This window comes from Mustela putorius, unplaced genomic scaffold (assembly GCF_011764305.1).
Source record: "Mustela putorius furo isolate JIRA1106 unplaced genomic scaffold, ASM1176430v1.1 tig00003834_pilon_pilon_pilon, whole genome shotgun sequence".
Lineage (NCBI taxonomy): Eukaryota > Metazoa > Chordata > Mammalia > Carnivora > Mustelidae > Mustela > Mustela putorius.
The window spans coordinates 59449439-59465445 of record NW_025421987.1 but is presented as its reverse complement, the minus strand read 5'-3'; the positions used below and the strand labels follow the sequence as shown (position 1 = coordinate 59465445).

General features: G+C 40.2%; 1 protein-coding gene across 6 annotated transcripts in view; it reads left to right on the top strand.

Annotated features, from left to right (window-relative positions):
- The window catches only part of PLCH1 (phospholipase C eta 1), a 217284-nt gene that overhangs the window by 3208 nt on the left and 198069 nt on the right, over nt 1–16007 (top strand). For 2 of the 6 annotated variants that reach the window (XM_045088543.1, XM_013057738.2), the window contains exon 1: nt 2258–2482. The exons of 2 other annotated variants lie outside the window; for them this stretch is intronic. The gene's annotated coding sequence lies outside the window, so the exon portion shown is untranslated. Of the gene's footprint in view, nt 1–2257; nt 2483–16007 lie in introns of those variants that run through there. 2 more of the 6 variants (XM_013057748.2, XM_013057747.2) reach the window with 1 other exon arrangement.

Here is a 16007-nt window from a genome sequence, read left to right as displayed (position 1 = left end):
TTTGTAGAACACAGAAGGGTAGGGAGGCGGTAGTCTCCTCTTGTTTCCACCACCTCATGGGCTTGCCAACAATCATCAGCTCTGAGAATCTTGCTGAAGAGCATGCCCATTTGGTTATTGGTCTTTGTTCAGGAAAATCAGACTCAGCTGTGAAGTGTGGCCCAAGTGGTGCAGAACTCATTACTTTGAACAATGCCTCCTCGGCCTGGGAAGCATGTTTTCTCTTCTCACTCGTAGGTTCTTATTCCAGGCTGGCTGTGCTCACAAGGAAAATCATTTAGACACAGTTCAGTGGACACTCACTCACATCTCTTTGACACCCGTGACCATTTCTGTTTAGGGAGGAATCGAGGACTGCTGTGGTAGGGTGTGCTGAATTAGAAGTGCGTTTTAAGAAGCCCATGAAGAAGTTTACACAGCTTTGTCTTATTATCATCACGGCCTCTTGTCTTCTGTGCTTCAAAGTAGAAGAGGACAGGATGGGTGCAGAGGGGACAACCGAGAGAACTTTTATAGCAAAGTTAAAAACATTCTCCCCAGTCTTGCATTTTGGATGCACTAAGTTAAGCACCTTTGCCTCATCATCATTGTAAAATTGTGGAGCCACATCTCTGATTTCTAACGATCCCGCTGTTCTGGGAAATCCAGGGCATGCTCCTATGAAATCCTTGCTGTAGTCTTGAAATTACTTTAGTTGTGGAGATAAAACGGTCAACAGCCACGTCATATGATTAATCCAATTTCATTGCGTGACATTGAGAGTGGGCACCTCCTGATTATATATTTGGTTATATACATGCGTATCTCTTACAAACACATGGTTTGCATATATGCAAAAGAGTCTTTTTTCACTGACTATCTATTTTGGCCTGAGAAATTCTGGCATCATTATGATTTAACATAATGGGGAACAGCTTTTCTGGTTATTTATTTAGTAAGTATCTTAAGGAGTTCTGCAAGAAAAGGAGAAAATGAACATTAATATGTTCCAACCATGTGCCTAGACATTTATTGTCTCTTTAAAGCCCACAGTAATCAAGAGGCAGGAATTATCTCACGTCACTGATGAGGCTCACAGAGGTTTTTCCCCTGACCTAAACCAGCATGGAACTGACTTGGAATTTGAGGTCTTTCTGCCTACCCGTTCAGTCATATCATATTGCCACTCAGGAAACAGACTAAATTAAAAAAAAAAAAATACAGAGTTGGTTTTCTTTTCAGACTCACAATTCAAAGTACAGATAGCTAGAAATGTTTCTCATCGGCTTTTTGGTGAGTGGAGAATGTGCATTCACTGTATGGAGTTGAGAAGGTTATAAATTCAGGCCTGGTTCCAGAAAGGCTTTGTTTATAAACTGTGTTGGCTATTTGTTTAGAAGTGAGTGCTGTTTAGGTTCCCTTTTGCAGAGGCTTTTCCACATCAAAGTGGCCCACTTATTTATCACTTTGGGATTGTTGTCAAATTGTGGTGGGTCTAAGGACCCTTTGTGATTTTAATGTGTGTTTTCTGGCATCCCAAGACTTTGATATTGTCTTTATCATATATAACCTTTGTCCACCTGCTTTCTTGAAATAGTATTGAGAGACTTACTGCTGGAATGAACCAGAGGGTGTCTTCCAAATTAGAGATCACAATTATCTTGGATAGTTGCTAAAAATTTGTGAACTTAGGCTGGTGTTTTGGTGCTCCCAAGGTAGCTCTGCTTTATTGTTGGGAAATTGAGACTGGGTTGTACTGGGCTGGTTTTAGATTTGTAGTATTTTTGAGCTGGTTTATCCATGCAGAAACTGAAGTTTAGGAATGTCCACACTCACACAGCTGAGTTGGGACTTGAGCCTGAACATTGCCAGCAGACATCTGGTCTAGTGTTAGTAATGGCAAACCGTGCTGTAAAAGCACACCTCATCCTGGGCCTTCTTTGCTCCCTATGATTGATACAAGCGGGAAAGAGAAAGCTTCAGAAAATGGATGTTGGACTCTGCTTTGGAAATCAGTCTTGGCTATAGGTACCACACAGGACCCTGGAGGGTTCTCTGGGTTTCCCTCTTCTTGAGTAACTGTGGCTTACCCTATTTGCTGTCTCTTTTCTCTGTGGCTGGTTCTTCTGTGCTTCACAAGAGACTTCTGCCCTTGTACAGCCGTTCAGGTGCCAATGAACAATCAATTCTCACTGAAAGGCAGAAGGATCTAGTTTAGTGCTGGCATATGTAGGTTACTTATTAACTGATCTGAGGCAATCCTGGTTTCTTTTCATCTCCCTTCACTTCCTTGTTGCTAATCCACGAGAACCAAACATTCAAATTTAGCTTCCTACTTCCTTTTTCCCTCCCTCTTCAGTTTCATTGAAGGTGCCTCTGGACTGGACAGTGGAAAGGTCTCCATGGGGTGTTAATGTTACCTCTGCAAAACTACCCTTGGTGGGAACTTTGAAGATCTACGCAGTTTTTTTTTCAGGAATCAGAATACTGGACCAGAAATTCAGTGAGTTGTTTTGTCATGTAATTGTATGCAATTTTGTTCTCTAGATCATTTTTTAAAAAAAGATTTTATTTATTTATTTGAAAGGGAGCACAAGCAGGGGGAGAAGCAGGCTCCCTGCAGAGCAGGGATTCCGAGGTGGGGCTTGATCCAGATTAGGACCTGAGCCCAAGGCAGATGCTGAACGTAGTGAGCCATGCAGGCGCCTCCCCCCCCCCTCTTTTTTATTCTTCCTAACAACTTTTTCTTAACTTTGAGTGATATGGGAGATATTGAAAAGAAACTTATCTTTTTACTTTTTAAAGATGTTATTTATTTATTTGTCAGAGAGAGCGAGAGAGCGAGAGCGCACAAGCAGGCAGAGTGTCAGGCAGAGGCAGAGAGAGAAGCAGGCTCCCTGCCGAGCAAGGACCTCAATTCAGGACTTGATCCCGGGACCCTGGGATCATGACCTGGGTGAAGGCAGCAGCTTAACTAACTGAGCCACCCAGGCGTCCCGAAACTTATCTTTTTAAAAGAGATTTCTTTATAGAAAAGAGTAGTATGTGTTCATATAAGGAGTTAAAATTATGTAAAGATCCCTTAATTTTTTTTTTTAAAAAGATTTTCTTTTATTTATTTGACAGAGACACAAGAGTTGGTTCCATACAACCATTTGTGTAAAAGAATAGGAAAGGAAAGGTTGAGGAAAAAAGAAGGTGCAGGAGGGTTTCCTTGTATGCATATAGAATATCTCTGGAAGAATATACAAGAAACTAATAATGTTGGTTGCTGGGAGACATATATGAGGTAAACTGTTATTGTATACCCTTTTGTGCCTTTTGAATTTTGAAACTTAATCTTAACTAAAAGTAAAAAAGAAAAAAAAAAGGACATTTGGGTTTCAATAATAAAGAAATAAATAATCAGGGCCGCCTGGGTGGCTCAGTGGGTTAAGCCGCTGCCTTCAGCTCAGGTCATGATCTCAGGGTCCTGGGATCGAGTCCCGCATCAGGCTCTCTGCTCAGCAGGGAGCCTGCTTCCTCCTCTCTCTCTCTCTGCCTGCCTCTCTGCCTACTTGTGATTTCTCTCTGTCAAATAAATAAATAAAATCTTAAAAAAAAAAAAAAAAGAAAGAAATAATCACATCTTGACTCCTAAGTTGTAGAAGTAGGAGACTGGGATGAAATTTTAAAGAAAAACAACTTTCTTACTATCTTTTTTTTTTAAATTCCAGTATAATTAGCATATAGTGTTATATTAATTTCAGGTGTATAATGTAGTCATTCAACATTTCTGCACATTACTCAGTTCTCATCCTGATAAGTGTACTCGAGATCGCCTTCATCTAGTTCAGTTATCCCCCCTCCTACCTCCCTGCTGGTAACCACTCGTTTATTCTCTTTACTTAAGAGTCTGCTTTTTAGTTTGTCTTTTTTCCTTTTCTTTGTTGTTCGTTTTGTTTCTTAAGTTCTACATATGAGTGAAATCATATGGTATTTGTGTTTCTTTGACTTTTTTCACTTAGCATTATGCCCTAGATCCATCTATGTTGGTGCAAATGGCAAGATTCATTCTTTTTTATGTGAGAGTAACATTCCATTGTGTATATAGATACCACATCTTCTTTATGGGTTGTTTCTATAATTTGGCTGTTGTGAATAATGCTGCAATAAACATAGCGGTGCGTGTATATTTTCAAATTTGTGTTTTTGTATTTTTTTTTAAGATTTTATTTATTTATTTGACAGAGAGAGATCACAAGCAGGCAGAGAGGCAGGCAGAAAGAGAGGAGGAAGCAGGCTCCCCGCTGCACAGAGAGCCTGATGTGGGACTCGATCCCAGGACCCTGAGATCATGACCTGAGCTGAAGGCAGTGGCTTAACCCACTGAGCCACTCAGACGGCCCTGTATTTTTGTATTCTTTGTGTAAATACCCAGTAGTGGAAGTACTGGATCATATGGTAATTCTGTTTGTAATTTTTTGAGGAATCTCCATACTGTTTTCTTCATTGGCTGCACTGTTTGCATTCCCACCAACAGCATACAAGAGTTTCTTTTTCTCTACATCCTTGCCAACGCTTGTCATTTCTTATGTTTTTGATTTTAGCCATTCTGGCAGGTGTGATGTGATACCTTGTGGTTTTGATTTGTATTCTTTCTTACTATCTTTTTAAATCTCATCGAAGTTTACATTTAGTATTTTATTTTTTATTTTTTTTTATTTTTATAAACATATATTTTTATCCCCAGGGGTACAGGTCTGTGAATCACCAGGTTTACACACTTCACAGCACTCACCAAAGCACATACCCTCCCCAGTGTCCATAATCCCACCCCCTTCTCCCAAACCCCCTCCCCCCCAGCAACCCTCACTTTGTTTTGTGAGATTAAGAGTCACTTATGGTTTGTCTCCCTCCCAATCCCATCTTCTTTCATTTATTCTTCTCGTACCCACTTAAGCCCCAATGTTGCATCACCACTTCCTCATATCAGGGAGATCATATGGTAGTTGTCTTTCACCGCTTGACTTATTTCGCTAAGCATGATACGCTCTAGTTCCATCCACGTTGTCGCAAATGGCAAGATTTCATTTCTTTTGATGGCTGCATAGTATTCCATTGTGTATATATACCACATCTTCTTGATCCATTCATCTGTTGATGGACATCTAGGTTCTTTCCATAGTTTGGCTATTGTGGACATTGCTGCTATAAACATTCGAGTACACGTGCCCCTTTGGATCACTACGTTTGTATCTTTAGGGTAAATACCCAATAGTGCAATTGCTGGGTCATAGGGCAGTTCTATTTTCAACATTTTGAGGAACCTCCATGCTGTTTTCCAGAGAGGTTGCACCAGCTTGCATTCCCACCAACAGTGTAGGAGGGTTCCCCTTTCTCCGCATCCTCTCCAGCATCTGTCATTTCCTGACTTGTTGATTTTAGCCATTCTGACTGGTGTGAGGTGATATCTCATTGTGGTTTTGATTTGTATTTCCCTGATGCCGAGTGATATGGAGCACTTTTTCATGTGTCTATTGGCCATCTGGATGTCTTCTTTGCAGAAATGTCTGTTCATGTCCTCTGCCCATTTCTTGATTGGATTATTTGTTCTTTGGGCGTTGAGTTTGCTAAGTTCTTTATAGATTCTGGACACTAGTCCTTTATCTGATATGTCGTTTGCAAATATCTTCTCCCATTCTGTCAGTTGTCTTTTGATTTTGTTAACTGTTTCCTTTGCTGTGCAAAAGCTTTTGATCTTGATGAAATCCCAATAGTTCATTTTTGCCCTTGCTTCCCTTGCCTTTGTCGTTGTTCCTAGGAAGATGTTGCTGCGGCTGAGGTCGAAGAGGTTGCTGCCTGTGTTCTCCTCAAGGATTTTGATGGATTCCTTTCGCACATTGAGGTCCTTCATCCATTTTGAGTCTATTTTCGTGTGTGGTGTAAGGAAATGGTCCAATTTCATTTTTCTGCATGTGGCTGTCCAATTTTCCCAGCACCACTTATTGAAGAGGCTGTCTTTTTTCCATTGGACATTCTTTCCTGCTTTGTCGATTTAGTATTTTTTTTAAAGATTTTATTTTATTTGACAGAGAAAGACAGCGAGAGGGAATACAAGCAGGAGTTGTGGGAGAGGGAGAAGCAGGCTTTCTGCTGAGCAGGGAGCCCAATGCAGGGCTGCATCCCAGGACCCCCAGATCATGACCTGAGCTGAAGGCAGATGCTTACCAACTAAACCATGCAGGCTACCTAGTATTTTTTTAAAAAATATTTTATTTATTTATTTGACGGAGAGAGAGACACAGTGAGAGAGGGAACACAAGCTGGGGGAGCAGGAGAGGGAGAAGCAGGCTTCCCACACATCAGGAAGCCCATGTGTGGCTCCATCCAGGACCCTGGGATCATGACCTGAGCTGAAGGCAGACGCTTAAAGACTGAGCCACGCAGGCACCCGCATTTAGTAATTTTTCAAAGTAGTTTTCCTTAAGCTCTTTTGGATTTCATTAACAGGGCTGAGGAATTTTTTTTTTCTTTCACTTTTATATTTCTTTCTTTCTGAAGTTTTCTTCCCTCTCATAAAACATCACCTATTGGCTGCAGCCAGATTCAGTGGGCCAGTGGGAATCAAAGTTGTCCCATTCCTGAGCAACTAAACCTATTTTCTGCTGGCATTGTGTTTATGGAGCAAAAGCTGGAAAGTACCCTCCACCCTTTACCCCATTATTTTCTCCCATAGAGGAATCCCTTCAATTTATTATTATTTTTTTCTTTTCCTGAGTAGTGTCCAAAGGTGAATGCCAGAGAAATCTTTTCTTCTCCAATTGAAAAAAACAAAACAAAACAAAACAAACTTGTGTACAAATGTTTTATTCTGAACCATAGCTTTTTTTTGGTTTGTTTTAAATGGTTGTAAATTGGAAGTATTTTTCTGTTTACTGGATAAGTCATTAAAATGCAGTCTTGGAAGAGAGTGAATACAAACTGTGTACAAACTTCTTTTTCACTTGTCAAAAGAGAAATGTGAAAACTACTGTTTAGTGTCCAAGTTTTAGTCAAAAGCAAAAACTCAAGTCGAGCCGTTCTCAAAACATTCTTAAATTTCTCCTCTCAAATTTGGTGAAGTAAAAAATTATATATCTGCTTACAAAATTCTTCCCTTTCTCTTTTTTTTTTTTAAAGATAACTATTTTTCGGGGCACCCAGTGGCTCAGTTGTTAAGCATCTGCCTTTGGCTCAGGTCATGATCCCAGGGTCCTGGAATCGAGCCCCACATCAGGCTCCCACTTGGTGAGAAGCCTGCTTCTCCCTCTTCTACTCCCCCTGCTTTTATGCCTTCTCTCTCTGTCAAATAAATAAATAAAATCTTTAAAAAATAAAAAAAAGTTAACAATTTTTCTTTTTTTTTTTTTTTTTAAGATTTTATTTATTTGACAGACAGAGATCACAAGTAGGCAGAGAGGCAGACAGAGAGAGAGGAGGAAGCAGGCTCCCCTCAGAGCAGAGAGCCCGATGAGGGGCTCGATCCCAGGACGCTGGGATTGCGACCTGAGCCGGAGGCAGAGGCTTTAACCCACTGAGCCACCCAGGTGCCCCTCTTTTTTTTTTTTAGTAGGCACCACACCCAGCCCTGGAGCGTAGCACCGGGCTTGAACTCACCACCCCAAGATCAAGACCTGAACTGAGATCAAGACTCAGACACCCAACAGACTAAGCCATCCAGGCACCCCCCACAAAATTCTTCTTTTTTCTTTATGAAGATTTTTATCTATTTATTTATATTAGAGAGGGAAAGTGGGGGGCAGAGCGAGAGAATCTCAAGCAGATTCCCCGCTGAGCCAGAGACCCTTGATCTCATGACCCTGAGATCATGATCCGAGCTGAAATCAAGAGTTGGCTACTCAACCAACTGGGCCACCCAGGTGCTCCCCTTTCCTCCCAAATTGTCTTTGCTATGTTACTTTTTATTTGTTAGACTGAGCAGATCATATGTTTTTATGCTTAACAATTTAAAAAACTTAAAAGGGTATTTGGCGAAAATTCTCTCATTTCTGTCCCTCAGCCATCCAGCTGATTCTCTAATAGGCCAACAGTATTACTCATTTCTTATATATATATTTTTTTCAAAACGACACATATGTGTAATTATATATATATAAAACATAGAGTTGTCCCTCTTGTCTGCGGTTTCCGCAGCTTCAGTAACTGGAAACAGGAGATTCTGCTGTTGGTCAGAGGTGAGTCACAGCTCAAGGCTCCGTCACGTCCGTCACTCACCTCTCTTCATCTCCTCACGTAGGCATTTGTCCTCTCACATCACCACAAGAAGGTGAGTACAGATACAAGATACAAGATATTTTCAGAGAGAGACCACATGTCTTACATATATAACTTTCATTACAGTATATTCTCATAATTGTTACACTTTATTGTTAGTCTCTTACTGTGCTTAATTTATATATTAAGCTTTATCATAGGTACATATTCGAGAAAAAACATTGTAGGTATAGAGCTCATAGTAGGTATATTCACCATTTCAGGTATCCACTGGGGGTCTTGGAACGTCTTTTGTGTGGCTAAGGAGGGAACTACTCTATATGCAAATATATATGCATGCTTTTTTTCTCTCCTTTTAAAAAATAGTAGTGCACTAGTCACATAATTTTGCATTTTTTCTTCTAACAATGTAGTTTATCATTCTATATCAGCCTATAGACCTTCTTAATTCTTTATTTTTAAGAAGATTTTATTTATTTATTTGACAGAGAGAACACAAGTAGGCAGAACAGCAGGCAGAGGGAGAGGGAGAAGCAGACTCTCCACTGAGCAGGGAGTCCAAAGCGGGGCTCCACCCGAGGACCTTGGGATCATGACCTGAGCTGAAGGCAACTGCTTAACTGACTGAGCCACGCAGGCGCCCCTTTTAATTCTTTAAAAAAAAAAAAAACTTCTTTAGAGCAGTTTTTAGTTCATAGCAAAATCGAGGGGAAGGTACAGAGATTTCTCACGTACTCCCTGACCCCACATGGGCACTCCCTCCCCCATTATCAGCATTCTCCCCACCAGAGTGGTACATTTCTTACAACTGATGAACCTATTTTGACACATCATTATCACCTAAAGTTCATGGTTTACCTTACAATTCACTCTTGGTGTTGTAAATCTTAGGGGTTTGGACAAAGGTATAATGACATGTACCCGTCATTATGGTTTTATACAGAATATTTTATTATTGTTAAAACCCTGTGCTCTGCCTATTCATCTCTTCCACTTCTGGCAACCACTGACCTGATTTTTTTCACTGTTTTATCTTTTTCAGAATGTCATATGGTTGAAATCTTATAAAAATGTAGCCTCTCAGATTGACATTTTTACTCAGTAATACGCATTTAAGGTTCCTCCACATTTTTTCACAGCTTGACAGCTCATTTCATGTTAACGCCAAATAATATTGCATTGTCTGAATGTACCACAGTTTATTTATGCATTTACCTGCTGAAGGACATCTTGGTTGCTTCCAGGTTTTGGCAGTTATGAATACAGCTGACATTTATGAATACATACAAATACGTGCAGATTTTTCTGTGAACATAAGTTTTTTTTTTTTTAAGATTTTATTTGTCAGAGAGAGAGAGAGTGCGTGTGCACACACACAAGCGGGTGGGAGCTGCAGGCAGAGGCTGAGCAAGGAGCTAGATGCAGATGGCGGACTCCATCCCAGGACTCTGGGTTCATGACCTGAGCCAAAGGCAGATGCTTAACCAGCTGAGCCAACCAGGCACCTGTGTTCCACATCCTTGCCAGCATTTGGTGCTGTCAGTGTTCTGGATTTTGACCCCTTTAATAGTTATTTGGTGGTATCTCATCATTTTAATTTTCATTTCCTGGATGACATATGGGGATCATCTTTTCATATGCCTATTTGCCATCTGTATATCATCTTTGGCTGGGGCCTGTTAAGATCTTTGGCCCCCCCTTTTTTTTTTTTTTTAAGATTTTATTTATTTATTTGTCAGAGAGCGAGAGTGAGCACAGGCAGACAGAGTGGCAGGCAGAGTCAGAGGGAGAAGCAGGCTCCCTGCGGAGCAAGGAGCCTGATGCAGGACTCAATCCCAGGACTCCAGGATCATGACCTGAGCTGAAGGCAGCTGCTCAACCAACTGAGCCACCCAGGCGCCCCTCTTTGGCCCATTTTTAATTGGAGTATTTTCTTGTTGTGTTTTGAGTTTTTTGTGTATTGTGGATAGCAATCCTTTTTCAGTTGTGCCTCTTACAAATATTTTCTCCCAGTCTTGTGGCCTGTCTTCTCATTTTCTTATTAACGTGTCTCACAAAGCGGAATTTTTTAATTTTAATGAAGTCCAGCTTATCAATTCATTCTTTCATGGTCAGTGCTTTTAGTGTTGTATCGAAAATGTCATTGCCACACTCAAGGTCATCTGAGTTTTCTCCTGTGTTATCTTCTAGGAGTTTATAGTTTTGGATTTTGCATTTAGATCTGTGATTCATTTTGGGTTAATGTTTGTGAAGGATTTAAGGTCTGTGTCTGGGTTCATTTTTTTGGGATGTGGATGTCCAGTTGTTCCAGCACCATTTGTTGAAAAGACCGGTTTTGCTCTGTGGCATTGTCTTTGTTCTTTGTAAAAAATCATTTGATTCTATTTTTTTTTTTCCTTTGGTGAGCTTTATACCCAATGTGGGGCTTGAATGCATGACCCCAAGGTCAAGAGTCACATGTTCTACTGACCGAGCCAGCCAGGTGCCCCAATCAGGTGATTCTATTTATGTGGGTCTATTGCTGCACTGTCTGTTCTCTTTAATTGATCTATATATTTATATATCTATTTTGCCAATACCAGGCAGTTTTTCTTAATTGTTGTAGCTTTAGAGTATGTCTTGAAATTGAATAGTGTCAGTCTCCAAATTTGTTCTTTTTCAATATTGTGTTGGATCTCCTAGTTTCTTTAATTTTTTTAATGGCTGCATATTTTCCACCAAATAGGTGTGCTGAAATTAAAAAAAATATTTTATTATCTTTTTAAAAGATTTTATTTATTATTTATTTCTGAAAGAGACAGAGAGAGAGAGCAGAGGGGATTAAGTCAGAGGGAGAAGCAGACTCCCCGTGGAGCTGGGTGCCCAATGAGGGACTCGATCTCAGGAGTCTGGTATCATGACCTGAGCTAAAGGCAGTTGCTTAACCAACTGAGCCACCCAGGCGCCCCTTTAATATTTTATTTTTAGGTAATCTCTATACCCAGCATGGGGCTTGAACTCACAACCTTGAGGTAGAAAATCACATGCTCTATGGACTGAACCAGCCAGGGGCCTCTGGATGTACTGAACTTCAACCCAGATTAATGGTCAGTAAGGTTGCTTCTGATATTTGAAAACAGTGTTGCAATGATTAACCTTAAATATATACCATATTACACCTAAGTATAGCTTAGTATAATTCTACTTGGAAGTAGAATTGCTAGGTTAAAAATATGTACACTTGTAATTTTGATAAATATTGCCAAATTGGCCTCCATAGAATTTGTGTTTTTATTCCTATCAGAAATGTATTACAGTAACAGTATCTCCACACTCTTATCAACACAGTTTGTTACCAAACTGTTGAATTTGCTAATCTGATAGGTAAAAATTGGCATTTTGGTATAGATGAAACTTGCTTTTCTCTTACTTCTGGGTGAGCAGAGTGTCACAGCAAAAAGTGTCACTTCATTTTTTTTCAGTCGAGGTCGAAAGATCAACTTTGAAAAGAAACGAATAGTTTTTTTTTTTTATCACTGCCTGGTAGAACAGGGCCAACACACTTAACTTTCTTAGATAATGTGCATTTAGTAGCATTTCACACCTTACTTTCAAATCTCAACATTTCCCTTATCTCCCTAGGACTAGGAGAGTTATTCTTTTTTTCCTTTTTTTAAAGATTTTATTTATTTGTCAGAGAGAGTGAGGAGCACAGCAGGGGGAGGAGCAGAGGGAAAGGGAGAAGCAGGCCTCTGAGCAAGGAGCCTGATGTGAGACTCCATCCCAAGCCTCTGGAATCATGACCTGAGCTGAAGGCAGATGCTTAAACAACTGAGCCACCCAAGTGACCCAAGACTTATTCCTTGATACCTGAAAGCACCTCCTGGCATGCATGTTGGCAGAATGGTATGAACATTGTTGGCTCTGGCCTTGGTTCTAGTCTTTGGAATCGAAGCTAATTTGAATTCTTTGTGGGGGCATAGGTTCTTGTCTCATAGCATTACTGAAGGAGAAGATGAAATGTTGACATTCAGACTTCAGTGTATTCTGATGCTGTTTGCATCAGAAGGAGATCCTTCTCTTCCTTGAATGGGGATGAGATTCTCATGGGATAATGGAAGATTCTGAGGGCAGCTGTGAACAAGACCCAGCCACTAGGATATTGTATCCCCACTCCAGTTCCCGTGATTTTAAAGTGAACATAGTAGGTATTCCAAGGGGAGGAAGCTATTCAAGAGAATATAATAACTGAAAACATATAGGCCAGTGACAAACAACCAGGAGTTAGTTACAATATCTTTAATCTTTTTTATAGTGGTTTAAGAAAAAAACCCACCAAAATCCACATGATAAATTTCATTTGAGGAATTTTATAATACTGTTTAGTTTTATTTCCCAATGTTTCTCATTAATGTTTTCTATAACGCCTTTCTTCGGATGACAACTTCAGACAAGTTGGTTATTAGTTAGATTTAAAAAGAATGAAGAACTTGCAAGCTTGAAGAGATCAGTTAATGTGAAGTTCAGTGGATATATTTAACTTGTCGTAACTTCACTAGCTAACTATTTTTTCCAGAGCTACATTTTTATTTTTAAAATATTTATTTACTCCAGTGCCTGTGTGGCTCACTCGTTGAGTGACTGACTCTTGATTTTAGTTTTGGTTGTGATCTCAGGGTCATGGGATTCTCTCTCTCTCCCTGCCTGCTTGTGCACACTCTCTCTCTAAAAGAAAAAAAAAAAAATTTATTTATTTATTAATATTGACCTTTTTTTTTTTAAAAGATTTTACTTATTTATTTGTCAGAGAGAGAGAGAGAGAGAGAAAGCGCACAAGCAGGCAGAGTCGCAGAGAGAAGCCGACTCCCTGCCGAGCAAGGAGCCTGATATGGGACTCCATCCCAGGACCCTGGAATCATGACCTGAGCTAAAGGCAGCAGCTTAACTGACTGAGCCACCCAGGTGTCCCAGATTTATTTATTTTAGAGAGAGAGAGAGAGAGAGAGAGAGCATGCGCACATGCATGTACATGAGTGAGGGAGGAACAGAGAGAGAAGGAGAAAATCCCAAGCAGACCCCCCTCCCTCACCTGAGTGCAGGTTCGGTCATTGGCATTTGTGCCCATGACCCTGAGATCGACTTGAGCCTAAATCAAGAGTCCTGGTGCTTAACCGACTGAGCCACCTCCCCACCACACCAGAGCTTCTTAAGAATTAATATTTCAGCTCATGAAAAACAAAGCTGATTTTCCACAACTTAAAAATATTTGACTAGATTTTTTTTCTGATCTCTTGAGCTTGATGGTTCTTATGACCAACTCAGGTTTAATATCTTATTTCCTTTTGTAATATTGCTTTGAGGACTTTTTATATTTCCTTCTTTTAATTTCTGATCTTGGGATGCCCGGGTAGCTCAGTCATTAAGTGTCTGCCTTTGGCTCAGGTCATGATCCCAGGGTTTTGGAATTGAGCCCTGAGTTGGGCTCTCCGTTGAGGGGGGAGCTTGCTTCTCCCTCTCTGCCTGCTGCTCTCTCTGCTGTGTTCACTGTCTCTCTGTCAAATAAATATATAAGATCTTAAAAAAAAAAAACGATGGAAATTTGCCAACTCTGACCTGAGCATAGGGAAGTAGAGAGGATTGAAACTAGGAAAGCCTGCATTTTGTTAGTAACTCTGTGGTACCTAGTAGTGCGTGCTGTCCCTCTTTCTGTCTTTCCCTCTCTTACGTTATTTATTGAGAAGCAAAATTGCATGGATCTTAAGAGGGTGCAATCTTTGGGGGAAGAGTGTGATCTTTGGAGTTAGACTTTTCTGAGTTTAAAATCACAGTGTTGTCATTTGGATAACTGTGGACCTTAGGTAATTACTTAATATTTCTGGGGTTCTGTAAAATGGGCCCTTAGGATTATTGTAAGGATTAAATGAGATAATACAAATACTTACCACAATATCTGGCACATAGGAAGTGTTAAAATATCAGCAGTTATTACAAAGTGACAGGCACTGAACTGGTTCATTTTTGGGCTAGATCGTCCTGATTTGGCTGTAAGACTCCAAGGCTCTGTGGCTTTAAACGTGAATTCCCAGGGTTGAGTTCTGTTTCTAGCAATATAGTTTACCAGCACTCTGGCTGAAATAATTTAAAGATGCTGGATACAATGTAATATTTTTTTTTAAAGATTTTATTTATTTATCTGACAGAGATCATAAGTAGGCAGAGAGAGAGGAGGAAGCAGGCTCCCCGCGGAGCAGAGAGCCTGATGCGGGGCTCGATCCCAGGACCCCGGGATCATGACCTGAGCTGAAAGCAGAGGCTTTAACCCACTGATCCACTCAGGCGCTTTAACCCACTGAGCCACCCAGGTGCCCCGATACAATAGAATATTAAATGCAATGAACCAGTGTGAAAGTAATGAATATTCAGGTCAAAAGCTAAGCGAGATGGGATCTGTTGCAATGACTTTGACTTTTTCCTTGAGGGCATTTGCCAAACCAGTTTAACTTGTACTTCTTTTTTTCATGGTCTTGAGGACAAAAGGGATAAGAGACTAGGTAAGACATCTGAGTGGGACCCTTTGGTTATAAAGCTGGGACTTCACAAGGCTTCTCGCTCAATATAAAGGTGAATTAGAATGAAAAATCAAAACTCCTCTCTCCTAAAAACTGTTTAAGACTGTAAGAAAAATCACCTTTCAAAAACTGTGGTTCTGAACAAATGCTTGCTATTTGGTCCCAAGAATTTGTGAACCTAACTAAACTAGCTCCAATACAGATGTGTATGTAGAATTATAATAACTAGATGGTCAGAAAAACCTCAAGATGAAAATTTGATTTAAAGTACTTCCTAGGGCACCTGGATGGCTCAGTCGTTAAGCATCTGTCTTCGGCTCAGGTCATGTTCCCAGGGTCCTGGGATCAAGCCCTGCATTGGGCTCCCTACTCAGTGGGGAGCCTGCTTCTCCCTCGCCCACTCCCCCTGCTTGTCATCCACCCCCCTTTGTCTCCCTCTCTGCCAAATAAATAAATAAATAAATAATCTTTAAAAAATAAAAAAAGAAAAGTAGTTCCTACAGGCCTGCTGGCTGGCTCAGTCGGTAGAGCGTCAGACTCTTACTCTCAGGGCTGTGAATTCAAGCCCCATGTTGGGCATGGAGCCTTCTTAAAAAAAAAAAAAAAAAAAAAATCGTACATTGCAAGTGTCCCTGGAACTGTGCAAAAGCCAATTTCCACCCTTCTTTTGGAGGGATCTATTTTTGTCCTAGACATCAGAGAAACCTCATCAGTACAATTTGAACAAAAATAAGCACTTCATAGTTAAAAAAAAAATGATCGAAAACAAGACGTGAGCTGAAAAATAAGAAACTGTAAAGATGAACCAACCTATTTGAAAACCATATAGAGCTTGAAAAAAAAAAAGAATCACTGAAAATCAGAACTCAGTGAATGGGTTTAACAACAGATTAATCCAAGCCAAATAGGGAAAATAGTTAACGGAATGATCCATCCGAAGAAAGTTTCCAGTGGCAACACAGAGAAGCAAATGACGAAAAACCCAAAAGAAAGGTTAATATGGAAGTTGGAGAATTCAGATCCCACATAAGTTAATAGTTTCAGAAAGAGAAGAGAGAATATGAGAGGAGGCAACATTTAAAAGATAATGCCCAGGACTTTTCAAAGACCAAGAAAAAACACAACTGCCCATAATTCATGAGGTCACATGAATCCCGATCATGAGTAAAAAAACTTCCACACATAGATAAAATATAATTAAATGATAGAACACAAAAAATAGAG